This window comes from Camelus ferus, chromosome 18 (genome assembly GCF_009834535.1).
Source record: "Camelus ferus isolate YT-003-E chromosome 18, BCGSAC_Cfer_1.0, whole genome shotgun sequence".
NCBI classification, from domain to species: Eukaryota; Metazoa; Chordata; class Mammalia; order Artiodactyla; family Camelidae; genus Camelus; species Camelus ferus.
In genome coordinates, this window is record NC_045713.1 from 34422902 (window position 1) to 34447771 (window position 24870).

General features: G+C 47.4%; 1 long non-coding RNA gene across 2 annotated transcripts in view; it reads left to right on the forward strand.

Annotated features, from left to right (window-relative positions):
- LOC116657610 overlaps positions 1-24870 on the forward strand; it is a 231280-nt gene that overhangs the window by 168549 nt on the left and 37861 nt on the right. Inside the window, exons 5-6 of one of the 2 annotated variants that reach the window (XR_004312792.1) lie at positions 7740-8273; positions 8823-8939. This is a non-coding gene — a long non-coding RNA (uncharacterized LOC116657610). The remainder of the gene's footprint in view (positions 1-7739; positions 8274-8822; positions 8940-24870) is intronic. The other variant, XR_004312793.1, reaches the window with a different exon arrangement.

Genomic DNA, 24870 nt, shown 5'->3' on the forward strand with positions numbered 1-24870 from the left:
GACTTGTCGCCTCCTCTCTCAGCCTCCTGTCCTTAATCGGATTGAGCGATCCCTGCAGGAAGAGAGCCCTCACCCAGAGCTTTGGGCTTGTAAGGCATTCGATACCTGTTGAATATTTCAGTGAAGAATAAGGTGACTTGGAAAATAGAGTTTGGAAAGAAAAAAAAAAGTGTGTGTTTCAAAGCAAAAAAAAAAAAAAAAAAAAAAAAAAGCATAAGAAGAATATTGGACTGGGCATCCGAAAATGTGATTTTCAGGCTTGAATTTGGTATTAACAGACCAGCTGACTTTGGACAAGCCATTTGATCTCTGTGGGGTCAAGGTGGCTGATGTGTACCAGGGGGAGACTGGGCAGAATGATCCCCAGTCCCCTTTAGACTTGACATGCCTGGTTACAGAGGTCTCTCTAGCTTTTTTCTTTTTCTCTTCGTCCTTCCTTCCTTCCTTCCCCTTTCTTTCTTTCTCTCTTTCTTTCTCTCTTTCTTTCTTTCTTTCTCTGTTTCTTTCTTTCTTTTTGTCAAACTGCACCCAGAAATGAGTCGCTCTGGGTGCTGCTGGGAACCCAGAGAATCAGGTCCGGTGGCGTCCAGAACCCATTATCTACCCACCCGCGTGCAGAGCCTCACGCACCCGCCGCACGGGCACAGCCCATACATCATTATTAGATTCCCTTCATCGTGCTAATTGACACAGGATAAGAAATATCCAGCCAAGGAAGCAGCAAACGCTTTCGCATGCAGCCGGAGTGGCTGGCAAATGGGGGAAACTGCTGTAAAAGTTAACTGAGATTGAAAACAGGCCTGCTCGCCTCTTGTAGGGCGAATGTTTCCTGTTCCAGGGAACAGGGTCCGATTGGCAGTGGGAGTGGTGGGGCTGGGGCGGGGGAGGGCGGCCCGGGGGTTCCTCGTCTGAAGCCTCTCCAGCAGCTGGGGTCCAGATCCGTGGAGAACCAAGACAGAACAAACAGAGAGGGAGCGAGAGGAGAGAGAAGGGGCTGCTTTGTCACTCCCAAACTGCAGTGACAATCACAGCCCCTGTTGAGGATCATTTTCTCGTGAGAGTCTAGTTCTGGGCAGAGGGGAGTGAGGTAGTCCTGGTTTTGGCTTCAGAGCAGTGCTTCTCAACTCAGGGGGTGGGGCTGTCTGCCCAGGGGACATTGGACAACGCCTGGAGATGTTCCTGTTTGTCATAACTGGGGTGGGGGTGACACTAGCATCTTGTGAGTAGAGGCTGGGGTGCTGGTAAACACCCTACTGTACAGGACAGTCCTCTCAACAGAGAATCATCCAGTCTCAGATGTCAGTAGTGCTAGGGATGAGAACCTCTGTTCTAAAACATCTTGGGATTTTGGACAAGTAACTGAACCTCTCCGGATCACTGTTTTGTTAAGCTCTGTTATTAATTTCAGATGGTGTAGTAGATGGCTGAGAAAAACACCCCAGTTCTCCAGCCTCCTGCCCTGCCCTTTGCAGTATGACTTCATGGCTCCTGCTCTCCAGACGTGGAGTCTGTCTTTGCAGCCCTTGGATCAGGGCTGGCCTTGTGATGGCTCCAAGCCTAGGCTTTGCACAGTTCTGCTAGTTCCTTTGGTGCCAGCTCTGCAACAAGCCTGGGCTGGTCTGCTGGAGGATGGGAGGTCTTGTGGAGAACAGACAAGATGCCCTATCTTATGGCCGGCCACTCCCCCCAGATGTGAGAGGGAATCCAGCCCACAGCAAAGCCACCTACCTGACCCACAGATGACCAGACCACGGACCCAGCTGAGACAGGAAGAACCACCGGCTGACACATTGTCTCAGGGGCAACCAGAGATTCTTGCTGTTTCAACCCAGTGAGTTTCAGGGTGGTTTGTTATGCAGCAAGAGATAACTGATACACATGGCCTGGAACTTCAGATTCAATTCATGGTGAACTCTCAGGGCCACGGAGGAACTGCTCAAGATTTGCCCTCTTTCCTAATATCTGACATTTTCTTAAATCAGATAGCTTTCCATGGCCCGAGATGCACAGAACTGCATCTGTGACACCCAGTTAATGGAGCTGAGCAAGAGCTATCTGGATAAATCTGGTCAGATTTATCCACTTGTATCATGAATCCAACTCTGACATAAACACTGGCCAAAGGGCATCTGTGAGAGGGACCTGGGGAAGCCGACGGATGAACAGTTCTCAGGGACATGAGAAGTCAGTTTCCCTCCAGGGTGCTCAGCAGGAAGGATGTGTGATTTTCCTTCTGGGACACTGTCAAGGGTGACCACAGTGTCCTCAACCCTTTCATTAAAGTTGAGGACCAGGATGGGAGACGCTGACAGACTTTCTTGTGCACCTGCCCTGTCGATTGAGGTGATATCATTTCATTGGCAGCTCTGCCAAGCCCAGATGGAGAGGGACAGGGGCATCAGACAGAAGCCAAAGGTGCCCTCCCCTTCCCCTGCCCTTCCAGCCCCAGTGTGACAGACTGGGACAGGGGAAAGGAGTATGCTTATGATTTTTGGTATATGGTCTGGATGGTTGGGACATTTCATCATGACCCAGTTGGAAAATGAAAAAGCTCAGTCAGAAAATAAAAAAAGTCAGACTTGGCTGTGCTGCTGTAACCTTCCCCGGTGACTCTCGCCTTGTCACATGGATGTCAGAATTCGGGGTGATGTGTTGGAAGTCGATAGGGCAGTGAGAAGGGAGCTGGCCTCATTCTGTGAAGGTCTCACTCATTGAATCACATTTGGACCAGGACATTCTCTGCCATTTATGCCACAGCAGACGCCACATATTATCAGGACCTCCTGACTCTCTTGACCAGACATTAAGTTCTACTGTCCATGAGTCACCCCGAGATCCCAAAGCGTCCCGGCTATAGAAATGCATGAGGCCCTATTTCCCAGCTGGAGATTAAGGAAGCTGAACAAAATCAGTGGTTTCCAACTTTTAATCTTCCTGAATCCAACAAGGGAAGGTGGAGCCCTTCTCAAAGAAGGGGCAGTAGGAGGAGGAAGGGGCAGCCTGGGGACCTCACCTGGCTTCCCCCTGGCTCCACCACGGCTCCAGAGACATCTCTGTGGTCCCTCCGGGGTCAGGAGACGACTCTGTGAAGATCGTGGTGCCACTAAGCAAGCTTTGAGTGTGATGCTCTCTGAGCAGGTTCGAGGGACTGGCCTTCCTTTGTGCCGAGGATTGAAGGTAAATGGGAGGACGAGCCCCAGAGACGGCAGACGCTGGACCAGGTTCCCGAGACAAGGAAACTGACAGTTATTCAGTGTTTTCGCCAAGGATGAGAGTGGCCTCTGGAGAGGGTTTAAGAGTCTGGGATGTGAAAGAGGAACAGTCTCGGGTTCGAGTCCCCTCGGTTCCTAGAGCAGGAAGTAGATCTGCATGTAATGGTGAGGTGCTTGGCGGAGTGGTAAGTCCTCGTGAGTTCTTAGTGCTGCTAACATTACTGTGTCTGCAGGCAGGCGGAGAGCTGGCTGGAAGCAGGATCAGGCCGTGAAGTCTCTGCTCTTTGCCCCTCCCCACACCTCCTTTCGGGTAAAGGAGATGAAGAAAGGGGGGGGGGGGGAGCACCCCTCCCGCGAGGGGAGTTTGCTCTTGGCATTCTCGTCGCTGAGGCTGAGGTCCGGTCTCCTTTCGCTCTCTTTCCTGGGCCATTTTCTCGTCCTTTTGTCCCCTGGGAAGAACACCAGGAGAGAATTAAAGAAAAAGGGCTCAGCTGTCCGCAGTAAGAGGACAGAGCGTGCGAGGACGACATATAAAGCTAAATGCGCTAAGTGGGCAAAACCAGTGCTCCAGAAGCGAGTGAGACCAAGCGAAAGCCGTCCCCGAGAGCTGCAACACGTAACCCAGCAGGAGCAGCGGGGGCCGCGGGCCCCTGCAAGAGCAGCTCTCACTCGCGTGGAGCAGGGCCTCGGCCCGGCATCCCTAATTCCCCGGACGCAGCAGACCGGCTGCAGCTCCCGGCCCCCGGGGTTCCAGCCATTCGGAGCAGGGCTTCCGGCAGCAGAGATCCAAGGCCCAACCTTAGCCCCGTTACGGAAGGAAGGGAGAACTGGATGGACCCCTGGGAGACCTGGATTTCAGCTCTGCTTCCCTGCTTTTGTGCTTTGTGACCTTGATCAAGGTGCTTCACCTCTCTGAACTCCAATTTTTCTCTCTCGTGGAGGTTGGATACAGAAATGTCTACCACTGTGGGGACGGGCAGAAGCCCTTTCAAGCAGGGTGGTCCCACAGATGTGATTTTTGACATTCTATTTAGAGGACTGGGTCTCAAAGTGGAGCCCTCGGGAGGAACAGTATCAGCATTCCTTGGGAAGTTTCTAGAAGTGCAATCTTTGGGCCACACTCCAGACACACTGAATCAGCAATTCTGGGGGTGGCATCTGGCAGTCTGGGTTTGAACAGGTCATCTGATGTATGCTGACATTTGGGAACCATCCCTTTGTAGGAAAGAATCCCCAGCTTGTTTTCTTGTTCCCTCGCATCCTAGGTGCTAACTTAATTTAGAACAGCAGAGACAGCGCAAACTCAATGTCTGGGGGTCCAGCTGGGCTCCCACGCAGTCCCTGGGACTGGTAATGAGAGTCCCTGTTCCAGGAGACATTTGAGGGGGGCTGGGGTGAGCTCTGCACCACTCAGGGGGTTTTCCGCATGTGTGTGTGTGTGTGTGGTCCCTTCATCCCAGACCCGATCAGCTTTCCTCCCTTTTCACTGCCCTTGGCTTTAAAAAAAAAAAACTTTTCCTCTCCCAGACTCAAAAACTGCTTCCAGTCAGGGAGGTGAGAACTTTCCTTTGCCCAACTGCAATTTTTTTTATGCTCCGATTTTCTTTAGAGATGCCCTTTTGAAGCTCAAAAGCCCAAGTTTTGAGATTCACAATATGAGCCATTTGAAGCTCACAGGCTTCTCTCTGCTCTTCTGCAATCCCTTCCTTAAATAAATAAATGTCATAAAACCTAGTTGCCGCTAGATTAGGGGAAGGAGTTAGCAGCAACAGGAACCCATGGAGGAGAGAGCACAGGCAGTGATTTCAGTGGCAATGTCTCGCCACATGTGCTTGTAAGACAGAGGGGCAGGCCACTCCCCTGAGCATCGCTGGGCAAGCTTACTCTTTATTTAGGAAACTCCGCACACATCGCTTTGTTGGGAGGACAGGGGCCCACGATGAGGACGCTGCTCTGGTCAGCCTCTTAACCCACATTCCATGACCATTGATTGTCAGAACTTTCTATCCTGTGCATAACCCGCGTCTCTCTTCCTCTAATCTTACGGAAGACCTCATCCTGCTGGAGTGAACCATCCCCACTTTTCACGATCCTTGTCCGGGTACTCCTTTGATGAGAACTACAGGGCAAAACTGCTTTGTGTCTATTTTAAAACCTTGCAATGCTGGTTTCAATGTGGTTTTTAGTAGTTACACTAGAGAAGCGTTGCTTTTATGGTGTCACACTTTTAAGTGTGATCTCACTGTTGTTGTGAATCCAGTGGGGTGGGGACTTAAAGGCACTGCAAACAGCCCAGCTTCCACATGATTAGAGATGCAAAGAAGATTTGAAGAGACTCGTTCCTGGAATCCTACATTCCTGGAAGTGTAAAACTCCACATTCAGCAGGAGTGAGAGAGGGGTCAGGTGGATATTTAAATTTCACATGTGTATGATGCATTAGCATTTATAAACTGTATTAATATATATTAAACATTTGATGGGTAACTAATATGAGCTGGGTTAAAGTAAGAGGGGTTGCGAGTCTGTTTCTGTTTTGTACATAAGTTCATAGTGTCCTATTTTTTTTTTTTTCAGATTCCACATATGAGTGATCTCACATGGTATTTTTCTTTCTCTTTCTGGCTTATTTCACTTAAGAATGACTATCTCTAGGTCCATCCATGGTCGCTGCAAATGGCATTATTTTACTCTTTGTTATGGCAGAATAGTATTCCACTGCATAAATATACCACAACTTCGTTATCCAGTCATCTATTGATGGGCACATATGTATGTATATGCATGACTGGGACACTGTGCTGTACACCAGAAACAGACACATTGTAATTGACTGTACTTCAATTAAAAAATAAAATAAAAGAAAGAAAGTTGAAAACATAAATAAAAAGAGAGGGGTTGATAAGATTTAAGGACCAGTCAGAAAGTTATCAAATGGTGTATTTTTGAATCATGCCTTCAATTGCATATGATCTGTGGTTAGAAAAACTCATTGAGGATTATATTTAACTTTTTAATAAAATGTTCTGTTTTATTTTATATAGAAAAGACATATTAGAGCAGACTACCCTTAGTAATAGTAAGCTGAGGTAAGCCCCAGCTAATACCACCTTCTAACTACTGTACAGGAAGAGCTTTCTAGAGGGTTTCCTTGTAGAGATTCAGCAATGCCACAAGGCTGAAGCCAGAGCAACTGCAGGAAATACAATGAGGTCAACCAGCTGGTGCTTCAGATGACCTTGGTTCCAGTTTCCCCATGGTCCTCTGTCCAGTCTTGACCAATGGCACGATTCTGGTTCTAGGTGTAGTTGAAGGTCTAGGTCAAGGTCTAAGTCTATGTCAAGGTCTAGGTCAAGGTCAAGTCTAGGTCTAGTTCTAGTCATGGCACTGACGTGCTCTTCTTGCTCAGCAGAGAAATGCTGGTTATTCCTTTACCTGGGAGGTTGTGCTCTAATTCAGCAGAAAGAGGATGAAGAGGCTTAGGAGGTGACAGCCTGGAGCCAATGTGGCTTTTGCTGGACATCAGCAATGCCAAGTCAGGTCCCATCAGAGGCACACATTCTTGTGTCCTATGGACACATCCGACTGACTTGTGTCATGGAGAGAAATTAGAGCGGGGCTTTGGCTGTCCTTTCTGAGTGTGATGAAGGATTTGCCCCTCATCCTCCATGCCTGGCTACAACACACCAGCCCAAATGACCTGCAGTTTGCAGCCCAAATTAGACATCAAATAGTCAGTGACTTCTCTCTGGTCAGATAATGAACAGCCTCGATACCACTGTGGAGGGTGATTGGTATTCAGCTCTCATGGGAAATTCTACCTTAATTGCTGCATGCAGTGACAGCAGGGGTAGGGGGCCCAAATAACGAGGTGCATCTCTAAATCCATTCCGTTTTGGCTTGGCAGGCGTGTGGGTGGAGCCTGATTCTGTCGGCCCCTCTCTCAGGACTTGCTAGAAAATATGATCAGTAGAGATTGAGGAAGATGGGAAAGGATTATTGACCAGAAGGGGTGCCTCAGTGATGGTGGGTGGAGAGAGATACATGATGTTGCTGCCTCAGAACATTTCCTGTGAGGAGTGCTCTCCCTCCTTGGACCCACAAAGATGGCTTTAAAGTGGGGAGTGAGAGAACAGGCAATGGACTAGGAGTCAGCAGGTCTGTGCCCTGCCACTTATAACCACCTGATTCTTGGACCCCGAATCCAACCCCTGAAACGACTGTGTCCTGGTAAAACCCCAATCATTGGCGTGGGAGCTATGTTGCCAGCGCATGCTCAGACTGTCCCTTCTGATTCCTTGTTAACAGCTTCTTTGTCCTCCTGATTCACAGGTATCAGAACTTGTCAGGAGCAAGAAATAGAAAACTCAGCTCAAACTGGCTCAAGCAGAAAAGGATATTTGTTGGCTTAGGTCACTCATTTAGATCAATGCACTGGGGATCTAGGGACTCCAATGGCCTCATCAGGACCCAGTTTCTTGCCATCTCTCAGTTCTGCTTTCCCCTGTGTTGACTCTATTTTCAGCAGGCTCGCTCCTCCTGGTGGCAAAATGGCTGCAGAAATGCTCAGCTTATATCCTCAAAGCTTCAACTTCTGTGTAGTAGAGAGCTAGCCTCTGACCCAGCATTCTCGGCAGAAGTCTCCTTGTGTTTCACTGGCTTTGGAAAAATCACAGGATGCTCCTGATTTGGGAGGAGGTCAAAGTTTCCCCCACCCCCACAACTGCAGGAGGTGAAGGTCCACTTGAATCACTTGGGCTAAAACTGGGGGTAAGTTTGATCCCAAATGAAAAGCGGGGGTGTGGCAAGAAGAGGGAATGGATGGATGCAGTGGTACCTTCATTACTTTACCTCCCAAAATGAAACCTGAAGGCTGACAAAGACTCTTTGACCAAACTTCAGTCAGGCTCCTCTGAGCCCTCTTCTCAGCAAAGCCCTAATCTTGAGCTTCTGTGTCCACCTTTTCTCTGCCTGGTTTTAGCAAGAATCCTGCTCAAGTTGGTTTAGATGAACCTCCACCCTCGACATCTGGTGAAATTTTTCATCCTCCACCATCCCTCAGGTGATGATCACCCTGGCCTTCCTTCAGCAAGAATCCTGTCAAGTCAGCTTAGCCAGAAATCCCTCCTTACCCTGGCGTTTCCTCTTACTAGTAGCTTTCCATCCATTGACCCCCACCCTGCTCCTTGGCCAACCCCCCTTGTCCATGCAGTATTCAGAACCGAGCCCACTTCTCTACTGAGGCCTCTTCCCCCCATTGCAGTGGCCCTCAATGGAATCTGTTTTCACTGCTTTAACTACTGCCCAGCTCTGACTTCCCTTGGACAACGTTCTCCAAGAGCTGGGATCTTCAAGCCACTTGATGTGAGCTCTGGGAAGTGGTGCACTAGTTTCTAAAATTCGCTAGAATTTGTAAGAGGTTTTTATGTTTTAAAATAAGTTAGAGTGAGTTCAGTTATCCTCGGCATACTTCTCAGTGATGGGTTTGTGGACATTTATTATACTGTGGTTTCTCTTTTTGTAAAAATTTGAAACTTTTGGTAATGGGAAAGATATATCCTGTAAATAATGTCAATGTCACTCACTCGTTTTTCAAAACACTTCCTTGCAGGGGCGTGAGGAGGCTGGAGCGGGAGCCCTCAGACCTGCCCAGTAGACCTGCAAAGGCTTCCCGGCCAAGTGATGGCTAAAAAGATTCCAGAAGGATGAGGGAAGACGGAGCACCCAGGTGAGTGGGTGAGCGTGCGCTTCAAATGCAAAGTGGGAAGGACTTTGCAAACTGTAGAGCGCCATGAAAGTATTGTAATTGTGCAGAGGAAGAATATTTTTGAAACAAAAGTGTGTTTTTTCCTTATTCACTTCCTCCCCTCTCATTACCTTTGCTTTTCACCTACTCAGCCAAGCCCTTCAGTGTTCGCTCTGCCAGGAGAAAGAGGATGACAGCAAAATGAAGACTAGAGAGAGTCTGTTCATGGCGTTTGAATGTCAAAAGCAGAGGCTTGTGGGGAATAGAAAAAAAAATAGAGTTCGATGGTCTTCCCCATCTCCAGACGGGGCCGGGGGAGGGGGACATCCACACGTTCTGTGGCTGCTGCTCTCTAGTGGTAAAATCTGGGCTGGGGGAAAGACAGTACCCGATGATGCTCCAAACCGTGGACCATTACGCAGCCATTAAAGTGAATGCCGCTGTAAATCTGTGAATTTCTTAGGATGCGTGCACTGAACCATGCTTTCTGGTTCATGACACAAGCGAGATGGAGAAAATGTATGTTACAAGACCCCTTATGATAAAACCAACGATGATCACCCTAGTGATTAACATATATTTGCATGTTTACAGATATTATTAAAAATATGGACAAAGGTAAGGAAAGGTATGCCTTGTTTCCTGTCATTGTTTTCCTGAGGAGAGAAAAAAGATGGAAGGGGAGGAAAGGAGAAAGAAAAGAAGTGTTCATTCTAACTGCTGAGAATGTTCCTCTCTGGTTGGCTAATTTGTGCTAATAGTGGTGGAAAAGCCTGCCTGAAGCCGGAGCTCTTACCATGCTGGTGCTGGCTGCCTGGGGAGGGGGGTGGAGGGGGCTGGGTGGGCTGGAGTTTGGGAGAACTTTCATGTTCGACTTACACATTTCTGTATTGCTTGATGCTTTGCAAATGTTAAGGCATACATTGTATCTCTAATTGTAACAAGCAATGCATATTATATACATAGAGAGGCACGTATATACACATCTACACATGTTAAAAAAGTATGCGCAATAAAAAAGCGTTTGTGATCATTCCATTTATATTAAATTATATATATTTTTATATATATATATAAATATATATATAGGAGAGAAATGGAGAGAGAGCTGTGAATATATTACCACCAACTCAAACGGAACAGATTTGTATTAGGAAGCTCGAGATAAAATAATAGTTTTTAACATTTTCAGTAGTTGAGTGTCCCTACACTTCTCTAAATTGTTTGAATTATTTTTTTACAAGGCTCATTGATTCCCGACTTTTAAGCAGGCATTAACAGCACCCATCCTAAAGACAACACATGTGGATTTACCGACGCACAGTAGGAACATGATAAATGGTTTAAAGGGAAGTAATACAACTCTTAAAATCCAGTCAAGCTGTTGTCACTGTGGAGAAAAAAAATTTTTTTTTGCTTGGAGAAGCCAAGGGTGGCCAAGAAGAAGCTCACACACCATCCTCTCATTAGAAAGAAAAGCAAAGGCAGGTTCAGCTCAGGAAGGTCCAAGAATGATGGAGAGTGGAAGAGAGATTTTCAGCCCAATATCTTACAGCCAGAACTTTGCAGCAAGGGCTGTGGACCTTGTGCATCTGATGTGCCAAGAATCGACCTTCTTACCACGAACAAAGTCAGAGACATGAGATGGACTTTCAGTTTCCCGCTACTGCTTGGAGTGTGCGAGGCTGGGAGGCTGCATAAATTAATGGCTAATGGTGCTGCTTTCCCGATGCCCTGGCTAAGCTGGGAGCCACTCTTTCGTCTTCTGTCCATCTGGTGAGTCTGTGGGGTTGTGTGCACTATTTTATTCCCAAGGGCCAAGCAGAGCGTCTGGTGCAGGGCAGCCACTCAGTGATTTTTGGGTGAGACACCAGTAAGTCAGGGAATGAGTGAAGGGAGGGTTGAATAACTGAGTGAATAGGTGAGCCAAGTGAATAAACACGTATCTAAGAAGAAACCCCGACGCGGTTTTGAATTATTCCTCCAGGCGAGGGTGGCGGTGTGTACAGCTGTCCATCGTCCTTACCCAGTCTCTCCTGGCACAAAGATGCACTCGAGGACCATGACCTGTTGGCTCGCAGCACATAGATGGCAGCCGTGGATGGGAGCAAAATTAACTAGCCTCCATCAGCCTCCTTGTCAAACACCGCTGAACCCTTATCACATGCATGGCATTGACCAGAAAGATTAAGTGAGAGATGGAGGAATTCGAGAAACTCCTGACTCTCAAGGAATGTTCAGATTTACAGGGTAGCTATTCGATAAAGGCATAAGAATATCCCCTTCTAAAATGCAAAACTGTATCTGGGTAGATGCTGTCATCCCTGAAGACACTCTGGGGAAAGTGGTGCTGGAGGAATGACTTTGGAGGTCACAAAGGTTCCCCAAGGAAAGGAGGAACAGTACAGCATAGCGGTAAAGAGCGCGGACCCCGAAGCCAGGTCACTTGCCTGGAATTCCAGCTCCCACTAGTGCCTGAATGTGGGCAAACGATTTCACTTTCCCCACCTGTAAAATGGGTATAATGACAGTAATGATCTCCCGATATTGTTGTGAGGATTAAGTAAGCCAACACACAGGAAAGGCTTAGAACAGTGCCTGGCGCATCATAAACATGATAGGTGTGAGCTGGCAGCCTTACTCTCTGCCCTGAAGAGCTGGTTAGAGAGCACAGGGGGACCCTGGGAACAGAGGGGTGCAGCACAAAGCAGTGGCGAGTGTTTGGCTGGCAAGTTAAGCTAACCTGGTTTGAAGCCTGGTTCTACCATTTTATACCCTGGGTGACCTTGACCTAAACTCTCTAAAGCGCAGTTTCCTCACTTACGAAACGGTAACAATAACCCCACCTTCCCTGAGAACATATGTTAACCACGCCACGCTAGAGGGTGGTTATTATTGAAGAGAAGCGGAGTCAAGCAGCTCCCGGGGGGAGGTGAATGAATTAAGCCTGATGACACGTCCTGCTTCTTCTCCGTCCTTCCCTTCTTCCCCCAGGTCTGTTCGAGGTTTCATCATTACCGGTTTGCAGTTCTATTTTCATCATGTGAAAGGTTTACAGTATTTTTCCCCCTGCATCTTTATCTGCTATAATTTGGGTACTATTTTTACACAACGAGGCCATTTTTAACCGAGAACAGATTCAATTGTCTTTCAGCATATATCATTGTTTATCTTAATTAATGCTAAAATATTCTTAGGGGGAAAAACACATCCCACAGAGTATTATGCAAGGAAACTTAGCATTCATTTTTGCCTCCCTCTTGTCTGGCATATCAATTTGTAAAGGTTTTAGTATCCTGTTATTTCAGTGACAAGAAGGCACGCTCTTTAACACAGACGCCCATCTGTGGGAATTAAGTCGCAAGGTGTCAACAGCAGGTTGGGGATCAGCACCAGCAAGGTGTGTGTTGGGAGATGGAAGATTGACAGCTGAAGGAAGACAGGAACTCTGCAGCCGTGAAGTCTGCAGTCACAGGCTTCGCCTCTGATTGATCGCGGAGCGTTCCTTAAGTAGAGCTGATACAGTCCTGGCTCTGGGCTTGGCATGCCCTAGTGGGGTTGTTAGAACTCCCAGCCACTGATGGCCACCTTCGTTTTCACTCAGCATCCTCAGTGTTCATTCCCCTTCCTTCTAACCAGATGCCCCGCTTGACCCTGGGGGAATCACCCCTTCCGCACTCAGCCCAGTTGTTTTGGGGGAAGCTGACTCCCTCCTCAGTTCCCAGGGTGGACATACAAGTCAGAGCTGATCAATCGATACATATTAGCTCCCTGGCCACCGTGACTGGGGGAGGGGTGGCCATGTTCTAACCCAGCGGGACCCTACGGGTCCTTCCCTGGACAGATTCCTCACTTACACAATGGTAACATCCTCTGCCTCTTGTTTGTAGAAAAACTTCAGCCCCCTAGGCCTTCCCTGGGTTCCAAAGAGCAAATTTAATCAGTGAGAAAATGCAGAAATGAAGGAAAATAGTCAAGCAAGACAAAATAATAATAGTTTAGCCATTAAACAAAGTCAAGGACCTTTAGCTCTTCCTCAAGGGCTCTAGATAATATTCTGAGCCATGTCCTTGAGCTGTTTTGCAGATAGAGCAACCCCCACCAGAGAGAAGAAGTTAACTGTATCCTGACCACAAGCACATAGTGCCCAGGCTGGTTGGAACCAGAAGGTTGATAATGTTGACTCCTGATTGCTTCACCTCCCACCGATCAGAAGAATGTTCACAAGCTGATCATGCACCCCACAACCCTCTCCTTCACCCTATATTTAAAAAATTTCCCCTGAAAGCTATCAGAGAGTTCAGGTCTTTTAAGCATTGGCCATCCATACTCCTCTCTTGGCTTTGTAATAATGCTACACTTCCCTTCACCACAACCCAGTGTCAGGAGACTGGATTTACTGCATGCAGGCGAGCAGACCCAAGTTTGGTTCGGTAACAACATGACCCAATCAGAGCCGAAGAGACTCCCTTTTAGGACTTGAGATGGAACCACTGGGAAAAGGGGTTCTCTTTCCATTGGGATGCTAAGCTGGTAGAAGTATTACCTGGAGCTGTCCTCTTTACTATGAAAAGAAGTGAACTTGTCTGAGAATGAAGCCAACATGAAGCAAAGAGTTGAGGAATGGAGGCAGATTCTTGATGCCATCTCCTGGACTGTGGATCAAGTCTTGCTCAAAGCTAGACTACCCTCTGGACCTTTAATGTAAGCCAATTGATTCCCTTTTTTGCTTAAGCTAGGTTGAGTTGGGTTTCTGTCACTTGCAACCCAGAGAGCTCTGAGGAGTGCAGAGTCTCGATAGGGAACCAGGAGAAGCTGGGATATTCTGCTGCTCAGAGGAGAAGGATGTGGTCTTGACTCATTCTGGGGGCATCTCTCACCCAAGACCCTGCTTGTCTTCCTAATATTGGGCAATGGTTTGGTACCTGGAAAGTTCCAAGCAGTCTTTAAATCACACAGTTAGTTTAGAGGAACTCCCAAGAGGCTGGGTGACCCTGAGATATAAAATGTGAAACTTTACTAGGTTATGCAAGAGCCTCTGAGGGGGATTGAAAGGGAGTATGTCAGGGTATAAAGAACTCAGGCTGGGGAACTAAGATGGCACGAAAGGGATGTGGGGAACTTGGGCTGTATCCTGCTGCAGAAGACGTTCGGGGGCTTGATCTGAGTGGCGACGTGAGGGCTGAGTTATGGGAAGTGTCCACAGGAAGTGACCAACTTTTACTGCCAATTTAGCATGAACTAGATACTGTTCTAAATGCTTTGCACACAGTGTTGTATTTAATCCTCCCAATAAGCCTGTAAATGATAGGGCTTATTATTTCCGTTTTTATAAGTAAGGAAACTGAGGCTTAGAGAGCTGGAGCGACTTGATCAGCCAAAGCGAGGATTTAAACTCATGTCTGTTTGGCTCAAAAGCATCTGGTGGGTGGTGACCTTGGGTTCTGGACTTCATATAGGATTTTAGCTAGCAGCTAGGGGATGTGGAAGAGCGGATGTGTCTAACCTTCCAAGTTGAGAGGGCTGCCAAGACTAAGCCCTTGGTCATACATACACTCGACAATACAGGGAGACCCTGATCCCAGTGGGGGGACAGAGTGTGACAGTGTTGGCTGGAAGGACTGCCATGGGGGTCAACGGTCATCTGGGGGCTTGTGGCAAAGGACAGACACAGGACTCCAAAATAAATTCCAGGACCTCTACCAGAGCTTGTTCAGGGTTGATTCAGGACTGGGAAAGGCTGGGAAGGGACAGAGACTGACAGAGGAGGGAAAGGAGAATCTTGCGGAGTCTTGAGATTAAAAAGAAAGATGCCTTTTTAGCACAGGGAACTATATTCAGTATCTTGTAATAACCTTTTATGAAAAAGAATATGAAAATGAATATGTGTATATAAATGTATGACTGGGCCATCATGCTGTACACCAGAAACTGACACATTGTAACTGACTATACTTAAAAAAAAAAGATGCCTTTTATTCATTAAACAAGTACAAATTACCAAACACATGGCCATCACTGGACTAGACTCTTCCTCACATGCTGTGATCTGAAACTCAGAGAGGTCAACTGAGTTGTCGCAGGTCACACAGGAGCTGAGCAGGCAGTAGAAGCCAGATCTGCTTAAACATAAAGAACTTTCCACAGAGCCAGACGGAGCCTACATCTGCTCGAGAAGTGAAGTAGTGAATTGACCGTCAGCTTGAAAAGATGAATCCTAAAGACAACTCACATTTACTGACAGGTCCTCTGGTTGAGGCAAGTTGCTAATTATCTCATTTCATCCTTAAAACCATCCCATGACATTTCTCATCATCATCATCATCATCTCTATTTTACTGATAAAGGAACTGAGACTCAGGAAGGTATTTTGACCTCTACTTGGTCAAGATCACACAGCCAGTGAGTGAAGACTCAAAGAGTCTGGCCTGAGGCAGCATGCACTTGTAGACAGGCCCCAGCTTTTAGCCATGACACCACTGCCTACAGCTGGGCCTCAGTTTCTCCATCTGTAAAATGAAGACAGCGGTAATGCCGACGTTCTAAGGTTATTAGACTGACCCGATACATACAAAGAGCTTGGAAGAGCGTCTGGCACACAAAGCTCAATCAACGTTGGCTTTCACTAGGGTTATTTTCATTTTTGCATCACCTGCTCTAACAAAAAGGTACTTCTCCCTTTCCCACGGCTAGTCTGCGGTGCTCAAGTGTGCCAGGAAAAAGGCGAGGTAGCGTGCATGTGCCAGGCCTCTTAGGGTAATCCCAAGGCAAGAGGTAAGAGAATCTCACTTGACATAACTTCATAAACCCACTTTAGTCCAAACATTGATTTTCCTTTGGAGTAATCCCCTCCCAATTCACACGTGTAGTCCCTCCACAGAGTCTGCGCCTCTAACACAGACGTGGGGTTCGCTGACATTATTGAGATAAAACAGTCACCTCTTTCTTATTCCTCTTATTCATCAGTCACCCGGGCCTGTCTCTGTCTTTTTTCACCCTCTGTTACCCAGCATCATTCACGGAAGTGCCTTCCTATCCCTCACCAGTCGTAACTCAAGGTGAAGATTTCAAATAATGACAAGAAGTAAAAGATGAGCGATTTAAGCAAATTCAACTGGAAATAGTGTGAAAAAATATTATTCGCTCCAGACACGTGCCTTTCTTTTGATCTTCCTTGTCCAGGACACATTTTTTTTTTTTTCAGTGCTCCTTTGATAGCCAAAAGCGAGCAGATGCGAAAAGGAAATCTTCTGTCTTTGTTGGGAAATAATTAGTCGATCGAGTTGCTTGCTTTCTGGTGGACAAAAGAGTCTTTAAAGAAAATCATTTGTGTTTTTTCAGCCCCTTTCAGCAGCAAGGCCTTCTTAGACTTGGGGTTTTCGGGGACAGTTGGGGAATGGAAAATTTCCTTGAATAAGAAATCAGGAAATTTGACCTATACAGTTACGTCACTCTTAACGTGACAATTGGCAATTACTTTTTGATCCGAAGTGTGAGGGTGAATATGGAGAGTTAGGGCAAATCATTCTCCTTCTTCTGCAACTGACTCTTTCTTTAGCTCAGCACCTGAAGCTGATTTCCTTTTTTTCAGTCCCAAAGATTTAATATAATCTCTAGCTGGAAATACCTATATTAGCTGCAGCTGGGGGGGAGAAACAGTTGGTAAATTCATGAATCAGAGTTTCTTTTCTTCTCTTGCAAAGGGTATCTGTTCTCATAGCTCAAGGATGATTTGAAATCAAGTGTGAGCTGCTTCCTAGTGTTAGCACACTGCACAGTAGTTTCAACCAGCCTGCCTATAACTGAGGGTGGCATCCACCCATGCTCCCGGCGTCACAGAGACACCAATGGCTCTAATGAAGGCAGGACATTGAGTCTGATGCCTAAGCATGATTGTTTATAGGTCTGATGGAAAGAGAGGCTCTGAAATCCATCAGACTTGGGTTGAGACTCTGCCACGTCTGTGGTTTGGAGCTGATTGCTTAATTCTTCTGATACTCCGTGTCCTTGACTACAGGACAGAAATGCTAAGAGCAGCAATCTTACAGAGCCAAGTTTCTCAGCCTTGGCACTGTTGACATTTGGGACCAGACATTTGCACGGTCCTGTGCGTTGTGGGATGTTGAATGGCTTCCCGGGCCTCTACCCACTAGGTGCCAGCAGCACAATCTCCCCACCCTCAACCCCAGGTTTGACAACCATTAATGTCTCCAGATATTGCCAAAAACGTCTCCTGGGAGGCATAGTCCCTCATCTCGCCCTGCACTGAGATTCACTGCCCTGGAGCTATTAATGAGGTTGAATAAAGTGGTCCATGTAAAGCTCTCAGACCCCTCCTAGCACATACTACATAGCAGGTGCTCAACCAATATTAGTTTTTACTATGTCATCATAACTGTAAAACAGAAACCTAACACAATCTTTTTTTCCCCTTTCCTCTTAAATTCTAATGGGATTCTTGAATCTCTGGGGTCCCCAAATTTCCTGGTCTTACACACGAATCCCCGGTCACCCCACCTGCCACTGGTATAATAGTTTGCTTCTTTGCAAAGCCACCAGCTGCTAGGAGTAGAGAAGTTGATTTTCAGGGAGTTCTGTGCATGAGGGCTGTCATCTCCCCTTGGTCCGAGGGGAGTAGAGAAGAAGTTTAGGAGTCATGAAAGGAGAAATATATTCCACCTCAGCAGTGGCAGTAACACTGAAGATCTGAGTTATTAGAAGCATCCATGCCTGGGGCCTGGGGGAAGACACAGCGTGTCCAAATTTTAGTTGACTGACTGCTCAAAATTATTAACATGTTTAAATACAGTTATGGGCTGAATTATGTCCTACTAAAATTTGTATGTTGTGGGGAGGGTTTAGCTCAGTGGCAGATTGCATGTTTAGCATGCACTGGGTTCAATCCCCAGGACCTCCATTAGAAATAAATAAACGTCTTCTGTATCAGTGTCTTGTAGTGACCTATAACAGGGCACTGCTGCTGGGAGAAAAGAGCTGATGTCTGGTCTTAAGAAGTCATGGGAAAAGTTTTTAAACTTTACCTTTTCTACAATTTTAATCCTACCAAGGATTCTGGGGATGCGTCATGGGCGAGGAGAAGGTTCGGGGATGAAGGACACGGGAAGACCTGAGTGGTGGTGAGCTCACTCCAGAGCAGGAGGCGGCCAATGCCATTTATTAGTGGTCGCAGGCTTGTTTCTCGGGAATCTGCATTTATGCAAATTAAAACCAGAGGTCTCAGCCTGGGGAAGGACAGTGAACGCCCCTTCCCCAACCAATTTCATTCCAAGTTATGTCCTTCTCCTGTTGGGGGCTTAGCAACAAATTGCTTCTCCCTCCTTCGTTTCTATCCAAGGACAATGAATAGTGATGACTCAAAGCAGCGCCAAAGAGCCTACATTTGCGTGGCGCAGGTCTCCAGTGTGTTTCGAGGCTGACTGACTTTACCTTCTAATCACCAAGAGGCAGGTGCTTTCTGGCAGATGAAGTCAAGGTACAGAAGTCAGGACACTGGACCTCAAACCGCTGTACTTTGCCCAGGTGCCGCCACTGGGCTGGTGGTAGGGCTGTGGCCGCTTGGCATCCCGTCATGGTGAAGGGCGGATCGAAGCTCGAATCCTACCCCTAGCCACCTTGCTGGCTTTGTTCACAGTTACCTGACCTCTTTGAAGCTGCTTTGGATAAAATAAAGATGGAGACAATCATCATCTCCCAGGGTCCACCTCACGCAACTTGGGCTTATGGATGGAAAGCGTAGTGCTTGGCATATGGTAGAGGCTTAGTAGCTATTTTCACTGCTCTCGGTGGATAAGAACTTTCTAGAATGTGTAAGGTCAGTACTCATGATCCTTAGGCATTCCCAGGTTGGGGGGGGTACCCTGAGGGACCTTGGAAGTTATTCTTATTTTGTCTGGGGTTCCCCTTGGGTAGGGAAGATGACATAGTTCCAAATCAGGCAGTATCTGATCAGCGATCACCGAGCTGCCGGCCAACAACTCTGATGCCTGAGAGTCAATGTGGCATATCATTGATGAGCCACAGGCTGGACGTCAGACTCAAGTGCCAGCTCGTTACTTACTAGCTGTGCAACTCTGGTGCACGTCCCAGTGGGTTGTTAGAATCTGATGGGGTGTGATGTCCGGAGCCTGCCTGGCACGCAGTAGCTGGTGGGCTGACTCGGGCTGCCCACAACCCCCCACCTCCCCGTGACCTCCGGGTGGAAGGTGGACAAAAGTAACCCCACAAGTAGGTCTGGTTTCCTATCTGTTCCTCCTTGTCTTCCCTGCTGGGGGACAGCTAAGGTAAAAGTCACTTGCTTTTCCTGAAATGACCCAATATGGTGCCTCTGCTCCACCCAGTTGTGTTAATGGTCACCTTTCCTTCTTAGAAAGGAATTTTGTATGAAAACAAATACATGTATGTATACGCATGACTGGGACACTGTGCTGTACACCAGAAATGGACACATTGTAACTGATGGTACTTCAATTAAAAATAAACAAACAAACAGAAAAGAAAAGAATCTTGCAATTTTGCAACCAGAAGTAAAGATCGCTCCTCCTTAGTGACAGATCTGAGGCATAAGAACAAATTTAGGATTTGTTTTGGATTTTGACCAACTTCATGAGGACTGAGCACTTAGACTTCCCCCAGGCTCAGTTACGTTTGTGATGTAAGCATGGAATCTGGTGCCAAGAACCCTGGAGTTCTTGGCCAACACTTGCCTCTCACTTCACACAAGCTGGGTGAGGGCATCCTGCGCACTTGAACCTCAACTCAAATGGCCTGAAAGACAAGGCAATGTCTCAGATCCACCCTCATTTGGATATTCTGTGTTTCTGCCATTCCCTTGATAAGCAGAGAGAACCTTAATCATTCCTAAGACCTAAGGTGGTGAAGCATTCATGCCATGTCTTGTGTGTCATCCTCTTCCCTGTCTCCTTAGCTTAAGTCTGTATTTTGATTAGGAAGACTTGTGACAAGTGATGGTATGTTCTACCCAAAGCTCACGTTACTTAAGTCTGACCACACCCCCCGCAGTGGGTTATGGTCATTAAGACTGGGGGTTTGGAGTTCAAACCCTATTTCTGCCACTTACTGGCTGTGAAGCTGAGACCTGGTACTTCTTCAACATTCATTCATTCCACAAACAAATAGTGAGGGATGCCTTCAGCTTGTGGATACAGTGATAAGTAGGGTGGACCCTGCCCCTGTCTTCAAAGGTACGATCTAATGACAAAGACAGCACTAGCCAAGTGTCACCGATGCCAGGACACGGGAAGACCTGAGGCTATGAGGTCACATAGCAGAGGCCCCTAGTGTGGCCTGAGCAGGGGGAAGGTCAGGGAGGTCACCAGTGGGAGCAATGTCTAGGCTGAGAGTGAAGAATGAATGGGACGTTGTGGCAAAGAAAGCCCCACGAGTAGACGCCAGCGGGCTGGAGAGAGTGGGGTGACATAGACTCTAAAATAAACTCAGAAAAGTCCAGATGAAGGAAAGCAGAGTCAGGAGTGTGTGGTGGAGAGCTGGGTCATGAGAGGGGTTTGTAAATCATATTAAGGAGCCTAGACCTTAATCCTCAGAGTAATCTGAACCCCTCAGACAATTGTGAGAGGAAATGACATGATCACATTTTTATTTTGGAGAAGTCAGCTGCACAGCAGAGGAGGGTTTGTGTGGGAGGAGAGACGAGGGGGAGCACCCTGGAGGATGTGGCAGGGATCCAGGCAAGAGAGCGCTGGAATGAAGCTTCCCTGAGGGCTGGGATCTTGTTAGATTCGTTTTTTCCACGTGTCCCCAGGGCGTGGGCCAGGGCTGGGTGCACAGCCGGTGATCAGTAATTGCTTGTTGAGAGACAGTCTCCTAGACCAAGACAAAGGCAGTGGGGCAGAGGGGTAGAGAGCCATGCATGTGGATTTGAGACCTAATTTGTAGACCAAAGAAAAGATTCATAATTTATTATTTGGAAATTAAGAACAATTCCCAGTCCTGTGACTTGGACAACTGGGGGGAAAAGGGTGGCACTCTGGGAGATGGAAAATCCTTAACCTCTTTGAATCTCTGTTTCCTCATCTGTAAAATGGGACCAATAGCCCCCATATGACAAGTCTGTACAGGGCGTGGCCTGGCGCCTGGTACACATCAGAGGGAATCAGCACATCAATCCTGCATCCCCCGTGCTCGGACCCCAGCTCTCCAGAATGCAAACCCCCTCGGTGGGTTAAGAACAAAGCCCTACACATTTCCCCAGGGTCTCCAGGCTTGAAGTCCCCACAGAGATGTTGGCGGTGGCGGCAGCAGCAGCACAAGTGAAAAATGAACAGCCAGGAAATGAAACAAGCAACCGAGATTGCTAATTGGAGTTTATTTTCTAAAAATGAACTGCAATTCTCAGTACAGCTCAGTCACCTGCAAACCTGGTCCTTGATGAGCTATTCTGCTCTTTGTCAACGTGAAGAATTTTATTGGACAGAGGAGGAGGCTGGTAGTGAGGCTTTCTGGAGCTCAGGGGTATTTGGGGGGTGGGGCGGGAGCAGGGAAGTAGCTGAAAGGAAGTACGTTTGTTTCTCAAACTCAGGATCCTCCCTGGAATGCAGTTATTTAGGATCACTTCTCCAGTTCATTTTCTGGGGAGGGGAAAATCCCACCTGGTTGTCGGCAGGGATGGTATTTTTGAGCTGGTTTCCGACAGAGAAGATGCAGCCGCTGATGCTACAGAGGCTGAGAGGCTCAGTCCAGCAGAGCCATCACCACCCCGCCCCTCCTGCCCGCTCAGCGAACGGAGACTGGGCGACAGCTCTGCCATGCGCCACACTGCCCTAGCACAGGGGATGCTGAGATGCACACGTCCCAGCTCTGCCTTTTACAGGGAAAATAGACCAGCAAAGGGGCAATTAAAATCCTGTATGATGGGTGCACGTGTGAGCTTCCTGGGGCTGCCGTAACAAACGATCCCAGGCTCGGATGGCGTAAAACAACAGGAATTTATTTTCTCACAGTTCTGGAGGCCAGAAGCCCAAAGCCAAGCTGTCCGTGGGGCCATGCTCTCTTTGAAGTCTCTACAGGATCCTTCCTGGCCTCTCCTGGCTTCTGGTTTTGCTGGCAATCCTTAACATCCCTTGGTTTGTAGATGTATCAGTCTCCGCCTTTGACGTCACATGGCCTCTCCCCGAGTGTGTCTGTGTCTAGTCTTATCAGGACACCAGCTGTATAGGATTTTGAGTCCAACTTGCCCCAGAATAACCTTATATTTACATTTGTAAAGACCCTACTTCCCAATAAGGTTGTATTCACAGGTACCAGGGTTCAGGGCTTGAACATATCTTTTGTGGGGAGGGGGCCACAATACAAAATGCAGCCATACAAGTGAAGGAGTATCTGATGATCTGTTTCATCAGATTTCACCTTGTTACCAGTGTTATGGGAGGAACCCCAATGATACGATCCACTCTTCCTCCTCCCTCCCTCCCTCTCTCCCTTCCTCCCTCCCTTCTTCCTTCCATTTTTCCTTCCCTCCTCCCTCCCTTCCTCCCTTCCTTCCTTCTATCCTTCCTTCCTCCCTCTCCCTCCTTCCCTGCTCCCTCTCCCTCCTTCCCTGCTCCCTCTCCCTCCTTCCCTCCCTTCCTTCTTCTCTCCCTCCCTCCCTTGTTGTTGGCCTTACTTTTTTACTTGTTTCTCCCCTTTCAGTGCTTCAGTCAGCACGTGCCTGTAACTTGTCTTCTGTGGACTGGGCAGTATGCTAAGTGTGGAGGGGGTGGGGAGCCAGAACAGACCAGTTCCGCCCTCTGAGGCTTACTGTGCTGTCGGGGAGAGACAGTAACCAAACAGCCACACAAATACATGTGAGATGACAGCTGAGATGTTTGGAACTGGAGCCCTTCTGAATACTTAAGCTAACATCTTGAATTGACTTTCTAGAGTCACAAGACTTCTAAAGTCATAAAGACCAATGTCTAGCTATGGACTGTCTGTGTATTTCTGCCCCTAAACTTCAACATCTCCTTATTGCTAAGGCACAGAACAAGAGAGGCTAGAAGCTTACTTATTTAGGAGTGACCATCTGCATGGAAACTTCTGGCTAAAGAATGGGCTTGAGAAAGGGGCTTTCCAAGCTCAGCAGCTGTCCACATCCCCAAAGTGGGCAGTTGGAATGTGACATCCACAAGAACCCCTCTGCAAGAAGCCACTAGGATGTAACAATAAACTGACCATCAGATTAAACCAGGGGCTAGGATATTAGAAATGGTGTGAGGCATCCTGGGTAGTGGGAACACTGACAAACCTGGCATTTCCTAGGGGGACCCTGAGGAAGCCTCTGGGAAAACCATCGTTAGTGGTGAGGCTGCAGTGGTGGGGTACATGGTGTGTGGGAGCAAATGATGGCCTTGGCCTGGTCAGGGGAGGCAGGGGGCTCCCCAGGAAGTGATGCTTGCCCTCTGTCAGACCCATGAAGACAAAGGTGGTAATAAAAGGCATTACCTGTGGACGACACAACACGATTGGATCTCTGGGTATTACACACAAACGAGTTCACGCTGGATGATTTCAGTACATGAAATTCTAGAAAAGACAAGAAAAAAAATGTATAGAGATAGAAAACACTGAGGAGGGATTTTCCGGAAAGGAACAGAGGGAACTTTTTGGAGAGAGAGAAATACTCCATGGTTTGATTATTGTGGTGAAGAGGAAGGTTGTGTTTATCAAAACTCACCAGAATGTACACTTAAAATGGGGGCATTTGATTGTTTGTAAATTAGACCTCATTAAAGTGGATCTTGAAAAATGCTGGTCAGGTCCTTGTTTTAAATCTAAGTCAAAACCATGGTAGAGGTCTTCCCAATCTTTCCCCCAAGTCATTGGGTCTTGTTATGACACATGTCAGCGCCAGGAGAGACCCTCTAGACAATCAGGATCAAACCCAGCATTTCATACAGGAAGTGATTGTGTCTTAGGAAAGAGAAATGATGAGGCCACGTCATGGAGGTCAGAAGGATGCACTGCAGACTGGAAAAATCCGGCTGGTGCTCACGCCACTCACACCGCATCTGTTAACAGTCACGCACACTGTTTGCATTTCTTTTCATATCTCTTTGCGAATGTTCTTCCACACCAAATATGTCTTGATGTGGCTCCTTGGCCTCAGTGGTTTGGGTAACGATGTAGATTCAGCTCAGGCACAGAAATCAGTTGGGGGCCAACATCACGCAATGGAAGAAATTACAAGCCCAGAGTCATAGTCTACAGCAGAGGTCCTCAAATTTCCATGTGTATCCGAATTAATGTCCAAATCCCTGGGATTCATGTCCTAAGAGTTTTGATTCACCGGGCCTGGGTCATGCCCAGGAATCTGCATTTATAACTCACACTCCAGGTGATTCTTGATGGAGGCGGTTCGAGGACCAGGCTTTGAAAGTCACTGTCTTCTAGGGAACCTCTAAGTAGGTGAGACAAAATATCAGACCTGTGTTGTTGACTGACCAATCGACTGTCAAGGTGGCCCAAGTTCAAAAGCAGATTTTTCTCTCTGTCCAAAGTGAGGCTGTGGGAAAACAACAGTGGAAACAAAACTGAGCACGTGCTTCTTTCTGGCAGTTTCCCAGAAGTATATTATTTTCTAATGATGGAGTTATTTGTTTTTCTTCTTCTCTGTTAAGCTTCCTTTTTTTGAAAAAGAGCTTTATTGAGCCATAATTCACATACCATACAATTCATCCATTTAAAGTGTACAATTCAATGTATTTTAGTACAATTCAACTCACGGAGCTGTGCAACCATCACCACAATCAGTCTTAGAGCAGCTTCTTCACCCCCCTAAAGCCCACGCCCATTAGCAGTCACCCCCCATTTCCTCCCAACACCCCTCCGCCTAGGCAACCACCAATCTACTTTCTATCTCTACAGATGTGCCTGTTCT